This window comes from Camelus dromedarius, chromosome 1 (genome assembly GCF_036321535.1).
Source record: "Camelus dromedarius isolate mCamDro1 chromosome 1, mCamDro1.pat, whole genome shotgun sequence".
Taxonomy (NCBI): domain Eukaryota; kingdom Metazoa; phylum Chordata; class Mammalia; order Artiodactyla; family Camelidae; genus Camelus; species Camelus dromedarius.
In genome coordinates this window covers 23523504-23543043 of record NC_087436.1, presented here as the reverse complement: position 1 = coordinate 23543043, position 19540 = coordinate 23523504, and the positions used below count along the sequence as shown (strand labels likewise).

The 19540-nt window shown below is 43.6% G+C and overlaps 1 long non-coding RNA gene across 2 annotated transcripts in view; it reads right to left on the bottom strand.

Annotated features, from left to right (window-relative positions):
• Positions 1 to 19540, bottom strand: part of LOC135322917 (uncharacterized) — a 162578-nt gene that overhangs the window by 52613 nt on the left and 90425 nt on the right. Inside the window, exon 3 of one of the 2 annotated variants that reach the window (XR_010383998.1) lies at positions 17754 to 17828. The exons of the other annotated variant lie outside the window; for it this stretch is intronic. This is a non-coding gene — a long non-coding RNA (uncharacterized LOC135322917). Of the gene's footprint in view, positions 1 to 17753; positions 17829 to 19540 lie in introns of those variants that run through there. 2 annotated transcript variants of the gene reach the window in all.

Below are 19540 nucleotides of genomic sequence, written 5' to 3'. Positions count from 1 at the left end.
GACCTTAGGCAACAGCTCTGAGCCTCAAATTTCTTCTCTGTCAGTGGGGTAATCAGGCCTATCTCAGATTTTTTCACTAAGATTAAATGGCTTCATGTTTGTAAAAGTTTCGAACACAATCCCTGGTACATAGAGGGTGCTTAGTAAATGCTTTTTCCTTCTTCACCATCTTCGAATATATTCCTTATAAAGTGCTTTAATTGTTGGAAATACTTTCATATATACTGCACACAATTCAATATGGTAGCTAAGAGGTGTGTAATTATTCTTGCCAAATATATGGGAAAACTCTGTCTCTGAAAGGTTAAGTAATTTGCTCAGAGTCACACAGCAAATTGGTGTGACACGTAAACCTGGCACTTAGTCCTGTGATCCCTAGATCTTCCAGAAACTTCCATCTATTGCCACCACTGCCTCTACCTGAATAGAAGCACCTCATTTGCAGTCTACCCCAAACCAATTCCAACTCCCAGGAGGCAGCTCCTTGGGGCCTCTTCCTGGTCTTCCCTGCACTGCCCCAGCTTCAATCCCACCCCATTCCTCAGGACTCCCCTTTGCCTCCACCTGGGGCTGGATATTCAGGGACTAATCCCCATGGCAGAGAAGTCAAAACGAATTGGGAAGGAACGTTCTTTTAAACAAAAGGGGTTGAATTAACTACCACCATACACATTATGTTGTTAAATATCTGCAGCATGATAAAATCATCCCAAATGTCACCAATCCCTCAGGGACTTATTAATAATTAAGCATTTTTAGTTCACTTAGGAATGCAGATTCCATTTAACAAGAGAATGTACACGAAATACATACATTATATCATGGCTTGCAACAGAATATGTTAAGGACCTCAGCTGGGTTTCTTCAGGACAGATGACAAAGTTAATGCAGGTATCAGCCTTTGATAAAGACAGCACAAGAGCCCAAAAGCAGCATCCTGGATTTGTGTTTATTAGAAGTGTTTATTAGAATGACTAATAATGGAAGAGAGATACGCCAAAAGAAGCCTAAAGGAAACAGAATAGAGAATATTCTGTAGGATAGAGGGCAGAGCAGAGCCCCGGGATCTGAGGCAGAGTGAATCACTTATCCTCACATTGATTTTTAGGGTTTTTAAGGACTGGAACAGGTAAAGAAGGCCTTGTTCTCTGTGTTTCACTTAATGAAAAGGCCGCTTACATTTTTATATAGCTTACTCCAAAAAATACATGGCCCTGGACACACACAAACACACACACACACACACACAAGCAAGCACTTTTCCTTAAAAAGCAGATTTCTTTACTTGCTTTGTCTTCTTTATAACAATATCTGATTCTCTTTTCTTCTTCTCTATTTCCTGGGCAAAGTGAAATACTGAGTATCTTGAAAGAAAGAAAGGGAAGCTGACACAAGGTTGCCAATCTTCTTTATCTCTCTGAGAGATTTACTGTTTTTTTTCCAGGCCCACCGAAGGTCCCTTTTGAAGATGGTCAAGGAGAGAAAGAGACTGAGAGAGAGGAGAGTGTGAGTGAGTGAGTGAGTGAGAGTGTGTGTGTGTGTGTGTAGTGAGATCTGGGGAAATCGGTGATCCATCCGCCCTCTGTGGGGTTCTCCAGACTAGCTCTGCAATGTGTAATCTTTTGGGCCTGTTATTTACTCTCTCTCCCCAGGTCCCCTTCCCTATCAATAGAAGTTTTCATCATCTAGAAATCCCTTCTAGCCTTAGGGTACCAGAAATCTAGGCTTGAAGTAGGGAGGTTTCTTCTCAATGGTGGCTGAGGAATTTTGCAATATTTTAGCAGAGAAGGACCGTGGATAAATTCTTCCACTTCCCTGTTTCCTAAACTGAAACTGTAGGCAAAGCAGGCCACTTGTTTCCTCCCTCACTTTCAGGACCTGGCAACTTAATAAAAGAGCCATACATTTGGTTGTAAGGGCCCCAACAGAAGAGAAGGATCCTCTCCTGACCAGGGAGGTCAGAGGGACAGGCTGTCACCAGGACACAGAAACTGCTAGGAAGGTTGTTCTTATGTTCATTGTAACTAACCTGGGGGCCAGAGGACTCAGCAAAGCCGAGAAGCAGCAGGACTTAATATGGAAAGTGGACTTGCTTTGCTTTACAGCCTCTACACTTTCATTCAAATGTTATCAGGGTTCAATGTCCAGCTAGGACTGCCTCCAGGGGACATCTGGTCTGAGAAAGGTATGTCTATAGGAATCACTCCCTCCCTGAGTGTTCTCTAAAACCAGTTCTTTCCGAAGTTAGACACAAGGTCCAGGCAAGTAGAGACTGTTGAGTAAAGACTCCTACCCTAGTCTCAGGAAGGAATTGACATGGCTGGAGAGGAATGTGGGAAGAAGTGGCGGGGGGGGGGGGGGAGAGAAGGGAGGGCTATTTATCATGCAGCAGCCTTGGGACAGAGGCAGAGGAGGAGGGGCTGAGTTTCAAAACAATTTGTAGACTTACAGACTATAAAAATGGTAGAGGAAAGATGATTTAAAGTCAGATAGATTAATAAACCCAATTATCCTGGGTAGTTACCTTTAGCCACTGGTTTTCCTATCCTGAATGGCACTGTTGCCTTTTCCTGCTCTTAACCAGATCATCCTAAATGACAACTATTTCACCACTGATGGAAGCAGCTGGTGAGGTTTCTCACTTGGCCTTCACACACATACACACAACCACCACCACCCTAATAGTCTGAGGAATTACTGTGCTCTGTCTCTTTAAAAAAAATCCAGAAAACTCTTTGGGTACTGCCGAGGCTAATCAGTCAGAATTATGCTTATAACCAGGTGGGATCTCATCACCTATGGTTCATAAGTAGTTGCTTCAGATCAGGAGTGAGGATACATATCCAATAGAGTGTGGCCTCAATCTTTCCCAAATAAACAATATGTGTACATAGGTGCGTGCTGGGGGAGGGGGTTGTTTTCTGGTTGAGCTGCTGTAATTTCTCACACTTTTGGCTCCTGGCAAAGAGAAGCATCTTTGAGATTTCTAGGGCTTTCTGAGCATGATCACAGGTTTTCCACACTTGTAGGAGTAGAGTCCAACCAATTCACTGCATGGGTGATTAAACTGTGGCCCAGAGTTTAGCCAGATTAAGTGTGGTCACCCAGCTGGTTAGCCACAGAGCCAGAGAAGGAACATGGGTCTCTAGCCTCCTTGTCCTGTGGTCTTTCCACCCAGGTGGATTCCAGGAGATTTGTTCTGCAGAACTTCCATTCCGCTTTGTACTCAGCTGGAGACAATGAATCATATTATGGGTTCATGTATCCAAAGTCTTTACCAATCAAATGTTCCCCAGCTCCACTCTCACCCAGGCTGCTGGAAGGCCACGTATCTGCATAAGGATATGGCAGGAGCTCTCTGCTCCCACAGGACATCTGTTCTTTTTTTTTTTTTTTTTTTTTTTTTAAATCAAAGTCCTTTTCCTTTGCCCCAAGGTTAATTTCTCCTTGGCCTCAATTTCTTTTATCTCTGTCTACTCACTTATATTAGTATATATGCCAAGACTTAAACACACTACCTTTAAATTTGGGAGATACTAAACACAACTAAATGCAACCCACAGCACCTAAAAAATAATCTAAGTTTGTGTGATATTTTTTATGCTCTGCCCTTGGTGATCATATGATGGGTGGGAGCTTTGATGTCATGTCAGTATCAACTGTTTCCTTCTGAAGAGGAGGGTGAGCAACTTGCCCAAGAAAAGCTAGCAAAGCTGGAATGGGATGGTCTCCGTAGACTCACTGACTTTTCTTCTTTCTATTATGCCACAACACCAACCTGCTAAAGTTGGGTTTTACACCCTCTCTTCATTTTCGTCCAACCCCTGGTAGACAGAGATACCAGTGGTCAGCAAGGTGGATGTGGTATGAGCACAGACAGGACATGGAGAGACAGGATGAGGCCTGAACAACCCAGTCCACACCGCTCAACACACTAACCACAAGCCATGTGTGGATATTTTAACGAAAAATAATTAAAATTAAATGAAATTAAAAGTTTAGTTCTTCGGTTGCACTAGCTACCTTTCAAGTGCTCAATAGCCACAAGTGGCTAGAGGCCATTACACTGGGCAACCCGGACATGGGGCATTTCTTCCACCATGGAAACTTCTAGGGGACAGCTCTGCCAGGCCCCAGGCCATCAGGGCCTGAAAAGAACAGCCACCATTTACTGAGCCCCAACAGCATGCCAGGCCCTATTGTTGATGTTTTATGCCTATTATTTCATCAATCATCATGAAACCTTTGAAGTATTATTATTTGCCTTTGACAGAGGAAGAAACTGATGTCAAACATTCTTAGTAATTTGGCCTTTTGGTTTCATAGTAAATGGCAGAAACATGAACACAGACTTGTTAATGGCAAACTATAATATGAGTTCTAGTTTTCTGTAAGGAGCCATAAAGACTGATAATATAGCTAATATTTATGGAGCACCTACTATGTGCCAGGTACTGTTCTGACAAGTAACACATGAAATCACTGAATCCTCTATAGGGTAGGGAGGATCATTTATCCCATGAAGAAATGAACTTAGAGAGGTTAAGAAACTGTCCTAATGTCACCCAGGTAGTAAATGATGGAGTCAGGATGTGAACTCAGGCAGTCTGATTTTAGAAGCCAGGTGCCAATCCACTATGCCACACTGGTGACTCACTGGCTGCTGCTTCTATGTTGTATAAAAGGCAAGGACTAACCTGTGGCTTATGACTCCAATCCCTGTTCACAGGGCTGATTGCACTTTCCAGATGGGCTCTCTCAAAGAGCCAATTGTCAGATGCCTATGCTCAGAAGGATCAGCTCCATTTCTCCTTGCTTCTGGCCAGCAAGGCCTGTTGCTCTCTCTGCTATGCTGCCTCAGCTAGAAGTCATCATGAAAGTCATGCTTGAGCAAGTTCTGAAAGGAGTCCTGTGGTCTACTTCTTGGAGTTGTCCCACCTCAGCTCACCACAGGGCAACGTCGAGAGCATCCTGTTGACATTCCTTCTTGACATTTGGTCTGCCCAGCGGACATCCCTTCAGTCTTGGTGGGCTGGCTGCATTCCAGGCATGTTGGTGAATCTGTTCCTTTAAAGTTCTGGTAGGTAATCCTCATGAGCTGACTCAAGAAGCTGGCTGTGATGTTTGTGGCACTGGTCTGTAGATGTCTGTTTACTATGGTCTAGAACCAGGTGCCAAATAGGCACCATACTCTACCTGACAGCCTTATCATGATATCTTGATTATTTTTTGCTTTATTTTTATATTGCTTTGATAGTTTTAGCATTACTGCTATCTGAGAAGAAAAAATTCAACGGAGGTGTTTTTCTTGTATTACAGTGGTGAACATCTTCTGGCTACTAATAGGATTTTCATTAAGTGGGTTAGCATTTAATCTTGGTCAGCTTTTTGACTTTTCACACCCTTAGCAGAATTATAACTTTGCAGGATGGTCCAAAGTCTTTGGAGGCTGTTTCAAGTAGGGTGGCTTAGCTGTCACCATATAACAGCTCATAAATGGCTTAAAGAGAGAACCGCCTGTGGGTTGTGAAGTTGGAAGCACCTCCCTAAGAACTTGAAACTTAGGCTTCTTGATGTACTTTGGAACAAATAAATACTCAAGCCAGTCTCCAAATATTAATGGTGTGAACTGGCTGTGAGGAATACCAGTAAATAACTGGCAGAATCTTCAGGGAATCCCATTGCACTTCTTCAGGCAAGTCAATAACAGGTCTTGTGTAAGTCAACTCACATTATTAAAGATTTTTGTAAAATTGGTGGATACACTGCACTTCCTCTACATGATGTACCACAGATACCACAGGAAAGTCACTCCCACCTCACCCCTGCAGCCCAAATACACAGCCGTCTTTCAAGGGTACAACTGACCTTATTATGCAATCACTGGTTTGCCAGGATACTGACATGAATTTTGCTACAACAGAAAACTGTTGGAAGTTTGTAAGAGCTGTCTTAACATTCTCACATATTTTTCTCCTCCAAAACGGTGAAGAACTTGAAGTCCTGTTGTATGTTTTTGGCACTCTCCATAACAAAGAATGGTAAATACAGCTATCTGAGTAGCTTCTTCCATTTCAACTTGAGAATTTCTTCAGGTGCAGGCCCATGATTATAATTCATGACTCCAGCTTCCTGGTCAGAAAAAATTCATATTTTTAACTTAAAGTGGCATGAATGCTTCAAGAGGTAGAACATTCCTTCTTATGAAGAGCCTCAAGCACAAGGCGATTGGTTGTTTAGAGGGAGGATTATGAAGGGGATTTAAGAACTGGTCGGGTGGCCAGATGAAATTTCCCAATCAAACCCTGACAGGCTATGATTTAGCATGTTCTCTAGTCTGCAAAGTTTTGTATTCACAATGTTCTACTCCTTAAACACATCACACTTTTTTCTTCTTAGGGTTGTTGCCCACACAGTGTTTTTTCCCTGGAAGGTCAACATATGGCTACGATTGACCTTTTTTATTGTTCAGATTTTGATTTAAATGTTTCCTTCTTAGAGAGGCCATTTTTAATCTCTGTCTATGGAGGTAGACTATATTGTTTTCTATCTCTGAATCCATTTAATTTCCTCCCCCCTAAAATGCATGCATTTTGTGGGTACATCAATACTTGTTTGTGAGTTGGTTGTCTGTAGACTGCAAGGTGGGGGGATACATTTTTGTTTTATTCATGAATGTTCTGTGTGTATTTAGCACATAACCGGCATTTAAACAATTGTTGAATGTCTGACTGGGCAAATGACTATTAAAATCAGATTAAAGTCATTTATAGAATCTAAGCTGCAGAACTTTTGAGCTGGAAGACATACCCATTGCCAGTCTACTCCATCGTTTATCAGTGAAGTATAAATGTCTTCAGTTTCTTGTTTTCCTTACTCTACAATGTTGATGGCTGAAAATGGCTATGAAAATTTCTAAGCACTACATAGCTATTTTTGATTAGGTTGCATGTTGGGACTTGTGTACTATACCATCAGAAATCCCAGCAGGAGATAAGAAAGTTTTTTGTTTTGTTTTTTAAATAATACCCCAGGCTTGGATATATATGGATAGTCTATCAACTCCTTTCCAGATCATTTGAATAACATGATCATCCTGCAGTCTCCACAGATCTCCAGTTTGTCTGAATGCAGTGGGTATATCCTTGAGTTCTTCCTCTGGTCCTGTGGGTGGACAGTGACCCTGCCAGTCTGACTAGCGGTCACCATGGTGAACGCCCCATGTGGGGGCTGGTCACATTGAATATAACAGGACCAAAGTAGAAGGCATGGATGACCAGATGCATTAGGAACAAAGAGGGAAGGGAGCAGGGTCCCGAAAATAGAAATCACATCAAAAAATAGATGACGAGTTGATAATGCCTTGAGGCCTTTTTTCAGGAACACTCTGGTACTATAAAGGGAAAAATGACAGTAGCATGTTCTTCAGTGAAGTATGAGTCGGTTTTTCTTCAAGAGTTCTTTCCAAAGAAGGCCTTGTGGGCTGTGGCTAACTCCGTTTTCCATTTTTATCTAGATTTGTTCTTCAACGCAAATGTTATTCTTTTGCCAAGGACTGCTGTATCATCACATTAACAACAAGATAAACAAACTTGACAAAAATTCACTGAAAACAATAACTGTGGTAATTGCATCTTCCTGTCCTAGGTATTCCCTTTTTGTTTGCAATTAAAAAGCAGTTCCAGCAGTTGTGTGTGCTGTATCATTTGTTCACCTTAAATAAATACTTTTGAATCTAAAAATATAGCAGAAATAAAACTTTCTGAAAAAAAATAAATAAAACCCTGAAACTTAGAATCACATCAAAAACAAGAAATGGATTTTTAAGGGATCAGGATGGTTTTCAAAAGTTGAGGTTTCCTGACAAGCCAGCTCTGTTTTGGCCCTAGATCCAGGGGACCTAAGGGGTTTATCCAAAACAGGCAGCCCCAGACTTCTAGATGAATGGTATAGATGTCGAGGAGGAGATTTTAGATTTGTTTAGCCTTAACAGAACTATGAGTTGACTACACTCATTGGCAGATATTTCAGGAAAGAACAGCATTTCCAGTAGCATTTGGTCAGCTCGACTATTATCTAGGAATTCATTTAATTCATGCTGCTTGAATTAAGCACACAACTCTCAATTGTGACTAACAGTGAACACGTGTGAGACCCCTACCAGAGGTGGTGTACAAGTGTGAGTTTGCCACTTTTAGGGACAGAGGCTCAGCTGCCCACTTTTCTCTCCAGAAAGCTTCAGGAAGAAGCAAAGTGACTGGCCACTGTGGCTTTCACGCCTGATCCATGGAGCCGCACGGCTCTGAGCCCTCAGGACATGGTAACCTGTCTCCTCCCATCTGACCTACGGGCTTTTCAGCAGCCATCTCCTAACAAGAGCAAAAGATCTGACACAGTCTCCTTTTCTGTGCTCACACTTCCCCCATGACATGCTGAAACCAGCACAGCAGAACAGACACACTCATAATAAGACCAAAAAGCAGTGACAGTGCTGGGATTTTTATACCTGGGCCAAATGCCAGAGCTGGCTCAGGGGAGGAGAGGGATGCCCTCCCCTCAACCCCTCAACCCGGTTCAAAAACAAAGGTCAGGGCTACTATTAACTCAGAGCAGCTGGCAGACTCTAGCTTGAGGTTTTTTTCCCCAAAACATTTGGAAGTGAGGCCTTCCTGTGAGGTCAACACGGGGGCTGGCTTTTAGACCCCAGCCATGTATATGGAGCCAGCAGTGCTGATGAAGCAAAGGAGCAGGACCCTCACTACCAGCCCGACTTTGGGCAATGGAAGCCCCCTGGCTCTTTTGGGTGTTGCTAAATTAGTCATTATATAGCATCTAGACACCTAAAACAGACTTAAATGGTTTTTCATCTGGTGCCCCCAAAGTGTTAATGAGCCTGTTTAAATGTCTGAGCTATACCTGTGAGGCTCTGGGGAGAATGTGCCCTCACTGGATTTCTTCTCTTTTTTTGAAGGGGAAATAAACCTTGCTGACTCAGAAGGGAGTAGAGAAGCTAATTGTTAGTAGTTGGGTTCAACTTTGGTGGATGTCTGTAGAAATCCCAGGGATCGTCCATTGTCTCTGCAAGATAATCTAATCTAATTTCAACTGTAAACTTAAAAATTTACTGAACAGATAGTACATGGCTGGCAGTTTATATGCATTACCTCTGTTCATCTTCACAGGAACACTTAGGTGAGTATCATGACCACCATTTATCTAGAGCAGCAAACTGGAGCTAAGGGAGGTTAAATGACATGCCCACCTTGCCCCTTAGCAAATGGGGCAGTCAGAATTCCAACCTGGGTGTGTCTGACTCCAAAGCCCATATTCTATACTCTCAAGACCTTCCAACTGAGGAGGGAGAATGTGTATTCAAGGGAGGGAAGAAGGGAAGAACCTAACACAGCCCACAGGCCAGACTCAGGGGCAGGAAGAGGGATGGTGGCTGAAGGCTACAGAGGGGCAGATGGGATCTTCTGCTGGGAATGACCAATCGGAGAGTGTTCCTTGGCTCTCCTCTTGGGCCCCTTCTCCTCATTCTAGGCAACAGTGATGCCAATTCTGTCTCGGGACAGCAAACTATATCTCCCTCTCTGTCCAAGGAAGAGTCGGTTGTTCATAGTAACAGTTACTCCAGCCTGGGCTCCTGCTAAATTAAGCACCACTTTTTAAAAATCCTCACAACATTGCTATGAGATAAGTATTACTGATGCTTTTTACAGCTGGGGAGGTGGAAGGTTGGGGAGTTTAGGAACATCACCAAGGTCAGGAAGCCCCAGGTGTCAATGCTCACGTTTCAATCCAGGCCTCACGACTTTAGAGCCATCAAGAATCTTAACACGATGTTCTACTAGACAGAGGTTGGGGGTCGGCCGACCGCGTGGCCTGTTCATCGTCGGTGAACTGACAGCGCCAGCCCTCGCGCGACACAGAAGAGGCAGGGTCGCCCGACTCCTGGAAGGAAGCTTGCTGATGGCGCCAGCTGGGCCCAGGCACCCACATGGGTCCCTCCTGCTCTGGGGCTCACCGGACGTGCTGCCTGGGGACTTGGTCTCCTCTCGCTGGCCTTGGCATTGCCCGAGTCAGAAGGCTGCCTGGCTGGACAGAGTTTGGGATGGGCTTGGGTTCCGATGCCCGGGATGGGTGAGCTGGGGAAGCAGATGTCCAGCCTTCGGCGGGCCCCAGCACCGGGTCGTGGGGCTCTGCACCCTGATCACCATTTCCCCTGTAGTGGCCTGTCTGATCGGCCAGGCGCGGCAGGAGGGTGGTGGGTGACCGCAGGGAAGAGAAGGGGCTCCGGGCTCCTGAGCCGCCGAGACCCCGGAGGCTTTGTGTATTCGGAACCGGATTCCCCACCTCCCTTCCCCGCCTCCCATTCCTGCTTTCTTTTCCCCTAACCGAAGTCCCAGTAGAGTATCCAGCAATTAGCACACGATGGGGTGGGGGTGGGAGCAGTGGAAAGGGGTGGGAGGAGTGGAAGACGGCGGCGGGCGGGCGTGGGGGCGGCGAAACCCCAGCCCCCCTCTGCCGGGATCGGTCCCGGGCTCCTGCCTGCGCTGCCTTCGTGCGCCACCTACCGGCTGCTCGCGGCCGCTGCGAGCCCGCCGCGGCTGTTCTAGGCAGATCTTGATTTCTGTGGACAATAGACAATGGGATTTTTTTTAAAAAACAATGATTTATTTTGGGGGTGGGGATAAGGAGGAAGGAGGGAGGGAGGAAGCAGCAGTGTGTTTGTCATCGCTTTAGAAAAAATCTCTGTTCTATCATTGTTTCTGCATATCCATTATATTGAGGACAAAAGAATCCCGTTCTGGAACAACAAAGCCAAGGGAAATGTTTTCTGTGGCTGACATTTAATTGTGTGCACAAGGTGCTACATTATGATGGGGACAGATTGTCAAAAGGATAGGGCACAGCTTCGGTTCAAAAGCCTGACTTTTCTTCTTTAAGATGTGAGCTTTCTTACATGAGTCCCATTTTATATTGCCTCATATATCTCCCCCTCACCATGTTATGCAGTACACACAATTCTGTTTCTATATAGTTTTCCAACCCATCACAAGGCTTCCTTGTGGATTACTTTCAAACCTCCTCTAAGGTCTATTCCTTTACAGCTAACAGGGATAATTGTGCTTCATTTCACAACCTCCCTACACATTCCTTACCAAAAGAATCCTCATTTTTAGGAGCCCTTAGGAACCTTGGAGAACACTTAGTCCAACCTCCTGGTTTTACACATGAAAGAGGTAGAATGCCTTGTCCAAAGTCACACACAATTAGAGATGGAGCCAGGACCAGAACTCTTGGATCCCAAGCCCTGGTTTCTGTTATGACCTGCTGTTTGATGTCCTGATGCCCAACACCCCCTGACTTGCTCACCCTCATGGTCTCCTTTCTGGCCTCAGAAACCCGCACAGTGAGCTGTGTGCACAAAGATGGGTGATAATTCAGGGTGGGGGTGGGGTGGGTAGAAGTATAACTTCCTTGCTTGGTGGTAACCCTTTCATTCCCTTTTCACCCCTTCCCCTCTGTACAGCTAAGTGGGGGAGGAGGGTATGGAAATCATCTTCATTTATTTATTTTTTTATTTTGCTGTGATAAGTTAATATGTCAAAACCTATGCAATTTTCCACAATTCTCCAGAAAGTGATTTTCCTGGAATGTAGGACCTGAACATCCCTCCCGCATCCCACGACACACACACACACACACACACACACACACACACACACACACACACACACACACACACACACACACAGAGCTAATCTGGCTGCTGGGAACACAGAAAGCATGTCTTCCATCTTAGGACATTGTTCTCCAAGGTCTCTTGACAAAGGTAGTTTGCTCTCAGGAACCTGAACAAGATTTCCTTCTAAGGTTCATGAAAAATCCTTGGGGAGATGCAGATAGCTGATCATATTGTGGAACAGAAACATTTTTCTTCTACCACCTTCCAAAACATGCTATAACAGACGGCGCTCCCCTTTAAACTCTTAACTGTGTCACAGTAACCGAGACAGTGGATTTTCAAGTCGTAGATGAGAAGCTCAGTAAAGATCTTGGCACATCCAAAAGAAGTCAACCCGTCATAGAAGTCTGCTTATTTTAAAGGCTGTTCGGTCTGTTTAAAGCAAATCGACCAATCTCACAGTCTGCAGACAAGGAGACAACAAGCTGAAGAGGTTTCAAAACAAAAGACCAGAACATTCCCTAACTCTCTTTAAACTGTCTTCTAAAAGCACAGAGAAGAAGAAAACACACTTGGATCGCAAGAAATTCCTAAAGCTTTCTGCAGAGTTTGGCACTGTAAGAGCTTTGGTTTGTACAGGCGTCATGTGATATGTTAACAGGGACTTAGATCTCTAACTCTCCTAGTTCTCATTTGTTCCTTTTTATTCCTACCCAGTAGTGATTCATCCTGTCTCTACAAAAAGATCCCCAGTTCAATGGTATTTTAATATGACAACCGCACACCTACAAATACCTTGTCTCAAGGATTTTGTGAGAATCAAGTGTGATAAAATGAGATGATGTAGGTGAAAGTGCTTTTAAAAACCTAAATTATTGGTGCAGCCATTATGGAAAACAGTGTGGAGATTCCTTAAAAAAACAGAAAATAGACTTACCCTATGATCTAGCAATCCCACTCCTGGGCATATATGCTGAGGAAACTAATTTGAAAAGATACATGCACCCCAATGTTCATAGCAGCACTGTTTACAATAGCCAAGACATGGAAGCAAACTAATTTTCCACTGGGATAGCCAGATGACTGCATAAAGAAGATGTGATACACACAAACACACACACACACACAAACAAACACACACACACACACACACACACACAATGAAATACTACTCAGCCATAAAAAAAGAATGAAACAATGCCATTTGCAGCAACATGGATGGATCTGGAGATTGTCATACTAACTGGAAGTGAAGTAAGCCAGGAAGAGAGAAAAATATCATATGGTATCACTTATATGTGGAATCTTAAAAAAATGACACAAATGAACTTATCTACAAAACAGAAACAGACTCACAGATATAAAAAAATAAACTTATGGTTACCAGTGGGAAAGGGGAAGGGGGAGGGATAAATTGAAAGTTTAGGATTTGCAGATACAAACTACTATGTATAAAATAGATAAACAACAAGATCCTACTGTATAGCACAGGGAATTATATTCATATTCAATATCAAATATGTTGTAATAGCCTATAATGAAAAAATATGAAAAGAAATATATATGTATAAATAAATCACTATGCTGTACACCAGAAATTAACCCAACATTATAAAATGACTATACTTCAATTAAAAAAGCCTGAAGTATTCTTCAGATGTGAAGAATTATTCCCATGTATTTGAAGTTTTGAAAGTACTGAAATCATTTATTTGTAGCTGTCCCATAACTCTTCTGTAAGGTTGTGATTCAGCCCATTTTTCTGATAGGAACTTGAGGCTACATGTCAGGGGTCACGTTTAATGTAAATTTTAGAATATCCAAATCGCATCTTTAATAATACCCCAATAACATGTTGGAATAGGGTAAATGCTAGAGCCCTGGTGACTCACTGCTTCCCCCATGTCCTTATTTGGTAGTATGTAAATAGAAATGATCATTTTCAGATTTAGGTTTTCTCAAATCATGGCGCCAGCTGCTATTTTTGCTTTTGCTTTAGTCACCATTCTCTGTAGTAGAAAGTGTATTTAGAGTTGTAAAAACAGTTTTTTAAATTTGCAGCCTAAATTTAAATACAGAATACAGCAACTAAAGTACTCTCTTGGTCAGGTATAGGAGTCACCATAATTCAATCCAGGACCCCACATATATGGCCCTCATTTCTATAGGTGTAAGGACTCCCAATCACTAAGTTCACCAGTACATATGTCACAAGACTATACTTACATAGCACCTATTCCCATAGCATCTCTCTTCAGGACACCCTAAGTGATGTGCAGATGTTCTATAAGTATTTCCCTTAATATCTGTATTGGAGTGATATGGATCCATTGGGCTGATACTCAATTTATGGAAAGTGAAACCTAACTGTCAGCTGGCTTCTGTATTACAGGCCCGTGAGGTGCAGAGCCCCGTCCTGGCTCCGCAGGAAGCCATGACTGATGCTACCAATGGACAAATAAGTCTCGGCCCCCCAATTTCCCCAACAGTTGTTGTCCTATCCTACTAAAAGTTTCTCCAGAGGTCAATGCCCAAATTTACCTCCTGCCTGTGAGGCTGGCTGCTGGGTCAGGGGAGTTTGGGACCCATGAGTTAATTTAACCCCACGCCTCTACACAGCCTGCATCCCAGACCTGAGCCATGCATGACTGACGTCCTTTGATCAGAACTTCAGATGTGCATGTTGATGATGTCCTTTCCAGGATGACCAGCCCAGACTGGCCAGCTGCAAGAACCATTCCAAAGTGGCCTCAGTTACACCACATTCTGCTGTCTATTTCCTTTCTCTTTTACAAAACTTCCTGTGGTTCCTTGGGGCCAAGTTGGTGGCTCTAACTTCTTGGAAGCGTCTGTTTATGGGGCAGGTAGATGAGTGTCACCTGGTTCTCTTTGTGCGTCCTTGACTGCCCTGCTCTCTCACGTTCCCGATTTTTGAAGTGGATTTGAATCTGACACCTAAACCTGATGAAACTCAGGGCAGGGTATTACCACTGAAGCTGCCCTAAGTGCAGGGGGCTGGACCAGGAGATAAAGAGGATGCTGGCACGCATGGTGCCTTAAGCAACTGGGTGGGCTCTCTATGCCCAAAGTCACCTGCCCTACATGCCCCTCAGACCAGGACTAGGTCAGGGGGGCCTTCTTAGAGGTGGGGCCGGCCATGATTCATGTCTCTCCCCTCCAGCTCTACCAGCTGTACAGGGGACTTCTGCCCCCATAAATTCTTGCAGTGTAGGGAATGCCCAGTGGAAATGCAAAAATAATCATGTCATCCTTCACACGTTTATGGTATTTTGGCAATGTTTCTAATAGCCACTAAGGGACAAGAGTTTATCTTTCTATCTTACATCTCATAAATCTTTTCCCTTTTTTTCATCACTAGCGTAAATTGTGCTTAGTCCAATAACAACGTTAAAATTATAGTGCTCTTCATCATTACAGAGATGCTCTTGCCTATGATGGGGACGATGGCTATATGGGAAGCTTCGCAAATTTATTTTTTCCCTTTGCCTGCATCAGGGTGTCATCTGGCAGATAAGGGAAGATTTTTACTTAGCTGTTCACAGACATTGTTCAAGGCCTCTGGGAGTGTAAACATCTATGGGAGAGGTCTGTAGCCTAGGGAAAGTCAGTTAATCTGTGCCTCTGCTCCCCTCAACCAAGTTTCTTTTTCAGACCAAAACACCAAACAAACAAACAAAAACACCAGAGAGAGTTGAGATTATCTGGCAGTGCTGAGGAATACAGGCTGTGTAAATACAGACAAGTGATTCAACCTCTCTGTGCCTGTCTCCTCATTTGGGGGAAATAATAGGGCTTCATAAGTTTATTGGGGGGATTTAAGGCAATAGAAAGTATAAAGGGCTTAGTACAGTGCCTGGAACATAATAAGCACTCAGTTAGTGCCTGCCAGCATCATCCTCATTACCAACCATTTCAATCCTCCTGTTTCTACGTGACAGCCTTCTGCCCCAGCAGGATCCTAGAGCTGCCGGAAGAATCCATGCACCACTGTCTTCTGTGCCTCTGGGTATATCAGCCTCTGCTCCTTGGGCAGGGGCATTCCCAGGCACAAGTGCTGACAAAGCTGCTGAAATCCCGAATCAATGTGGGGATGGGGTCCTTGGACAGTCCTGCCTCTTATTCCTCTTGCCAACTGCCACTGCCCCTCACACAGGTGGTCACACGGCTCTGGCTCAGCCTGCCAGACCCACGCCACAGAGGGGGCTCTGACTCAGGCAGTCTGCAGGAGATGTTCTTTTCCCACCTCTGCTGAGCACTCTGCCAGCTCCATAGATTCTTTCCTTCTGCCCACACAGCTCCAGAAAGCCCAGATGTGGAAATTACCCCCATTTTCTGGCTGTGATGTTTATTAACAAGTTCTTGCCAGCTTTTACTCATATCTGAACTGAGGTTTCATCTTGTCCCTTTTTCCGGAAGTACATCCTCACTGACCACTTTCTGCCCCATTCTCTTATGCTCCTTCTTGAGGCCACTTTCCATTTCCAAATCTCTGAGAGACTTCTTCCTCCTCATCTCTATCAGACATCTAGTTTTTGACTGAGGGTTAGGATAAGACACAATCTGTATAATTACACTGTCCTTACCTGAGGTATTGGCTCTTTTCTCCGGAATAGAAGGCCAGTGCCATGCAAACCTGTCTCTCATTTGATCTCATTACTTCAAGTTCCTTATTTTCAGACTTGGTCAGACACTCATTCATTGTAGAAGCAGAACTCACTTAGATGATGTGGGAGTTGGAGCACAGCCTTCCCTCAAGGACTTCTGCTTTCTCTTCTTCTTCTGAGCTATTCAGTAAACCCCAAGAATAGCTTGCATTTTCCTCTTTTAGGAAACAAGTCCAATGTGGAAGCTAGAGTTCAGGTTCAGTTTTTTGAAATGATGGCACATCCTATGTGCTGACCATTTCCTCCTAATCATAATTCTCCTATCCACCAATCTGTCTATGCATCCATCTATCCGTCCATCCATCTACCCATTCATCCATCCATCTGTCATTTTCTATGGTTTTTTGCTAATTACTTCCTTACATCTGACCCAGCGTACCTTCACTGAAGGGCAGATATGCCCAGATATGACCGATCACTGATACAATAGCCTGGTTTTTGCCAGACTCTTGGTTTGCTCTCAACAAGTGGAAAGGGACACCTCTTGGTAACAGCTCACATTAGAATGCAGTAGAGAAATACCTGGAGATGCACACAGACAGGGGTATGACTGTAGCTGATATAAGTCCATGGAAAAATGCACTGGCAAGGCTCAGACACAGAGGAAACATCTTTGTCTACAAAAGGATAACCAGTGATCATACTTAGACAATGAAAAAGTTTGCCCATTTTGATTCCCTTCATTTATGTAGCCCCATCTTCCATTGGTCACTGAGTTCTCTCATCCTCCCTTACTTCACAATATGTCTCAAGATCACTTCTTTTTTTCATTCCTGCCATACTCCCATCTTGGTTAAAGCTGTCTCACCCGATGTTTGGTCCACCAGTTAGAACACTGGTCTATCTACGTCACATCTTTTCTCTTCACATCATCCTAAAACTGCCATCAGATTAATCTTGCAAATTAATACTTTCTCCAAACTGTTTGACCCCTACATCCTCCAATTTCCTCACAATTCCCTTGGCATGGCATTAGGGACCCCCACACACCACCCCCAACAAAGCCAGTCTCCAACTTACTCATCTATTTCCCACTGTTGTTAAACCTCCACCCCATCAAATGGTTTTACCCCTTCTCGTTTAAAATGTGCTCATGCCATCTAAGTCCTGGAAACACCCTTCCCTTTTCCTTCCTGCCTTTCCAAATCTTCCCCCATTTGTAGAGACCAGGCTCAAATGCACTGCCACCTTGAAACGACTGCTTTCCTTAGAACCTCCTGAGGTGTTATGAGTTACGTGATTAATTTCACAGACTCAACAGACACTGTCTCGCATGTCTAGTGTTTTGAGTTGCTCCCTAACTTTCATATGCTTACCTCTACTCTCATGCCCTGGTGAGTTCCTTACAGAAGATTGATTCATATTCAAAGTTTCTTCCAAAGTATCTTGCCCGGCCTTGCACTAAGCAGTCATTGAAGAAGATTGGGTTGAATTAACAGAAGAAAATGCAGCTGAAAAATGAAAACAAACCAGTCAAGCCATTTTCATCACTGACACAGAAATGACAGATCCAGAGTTTTGTTCCCGTGCATGTTAAATTTGGGGGGCCGATAGAGAATGTGTTTTTCATAGTATCACATATCCAGGAAGACTCTTGTGCGGCCACTTTGTCCATTTCCTGGCTCTAAGCCATCTAGGGCCAAAAGAGATCTATCACATGCTTAAAGAACCCAGAGATAGAATTCCTTGGCTCTTTTGGATAATTGTGTTTCAGAGCTGCATCAACTCTCCCCATGACCCCATGACAGCTCTCTCACTGGTCACTCTAGGTCAATGTCCTGAAATTTTAGTTTACTTTGGCAACTCCTACAGTGCGTGTCTAAAATGTACATTCCCAAAGAATGACATTCAGTCATTCTGGGATGGGGGCACATGAATCTGAAATACATATTATTTATATATACTATATGTAAATATAATTATTTATATATAAATAATATACATGTATATGTACTATATCACAGGTAATTCTAATACAAGTGGTCTGGAAAACATACTGTGAGAGGAAAAAAATCTGCTCTGATTTAATATTTTTAAAAAAGTTTTAGTTCAGGCATATTGATTCTACCACCATTTTTGTGAATATTAACACACAGCTGATTAATAATTTTCCTTAGTAATTATATGTCCTTACATGAGCATTTTAAACCTCATCTTTATTAAGCTCTAAGAAACATTTCATCTTCCACGTGTATTTACTGCACACCAATGTGACAGGCATCAGAGTTATAAAGATGAATAAATAATAAGGTAGATAGATCCTCATTCTCAGGGAGCTCATAGTAGAGTGGGGAAAGTGAACATCTATGACGATGACAGTGCTGACCTATCACCTGTCACTGGTTTGTTGACATTATGTTCGTTTGTGGCAGTCCAGCAGGGGCAGGGACTTGGGGTCCATGGCCCACAACACTAGGTAGAAAGTGGGTATAACATGTCCCCTTGCTCTGGCTCCTGACTTTGTGACTTCAGAGATAATGAGAAGAAAATGCCATCACCCCACCACTCCAACAGCTTTGCAAAAGAGATGAGCATTAGTCAGTCAGTCAATCCTGCCTTACTGAACATTTGGAATGACTAGTATTGGGTAAGCATGTCTAGAAGAACGTCCTCCCTTCCCCCTGCCCTAGACTTTGCCATAACAGTGCCATCGTCCTTCCCTGTTTGTCTAGGTTCCTTTGATTTCACTGACACCAACTATAAAGGCTGAATACCCTCTCCACTTGTGAAATAAACATTGAGTGAGTACCCCATGTGCAAGGCACTTATTAAATGATGGGATGAATATAAAGATGAATCAGGTTCAGATCCTACTTTTAAGGAAGTGACATCCAGTACAGAGATACATCATGTACAGGAATAACTTGTCACAAAGTCAAATATGTCACATAGTAAACATACTATGGGGTTACTTCCAGCCAGGACTGGGACCAAGGGGGCTGGAAGCATGGGAGAGGTGAGGAGTGAGAAGGTTGTGTCTAGGGGAGACAAGTTCAAGTGTAGATGTGTCGAATTGTGGATGTTAAGGGACATCCTGCTGAAGACGGCTAGTGAGTAGTTAGAAAGTGTGTGACCAGAGCTTGGAAAGCAGTAAAGACAAGAGACAGTAGTGGCCTATGAAGCTACGAGACTAGGTTTTATTGTCAAAGGAGTCTAGCCGACA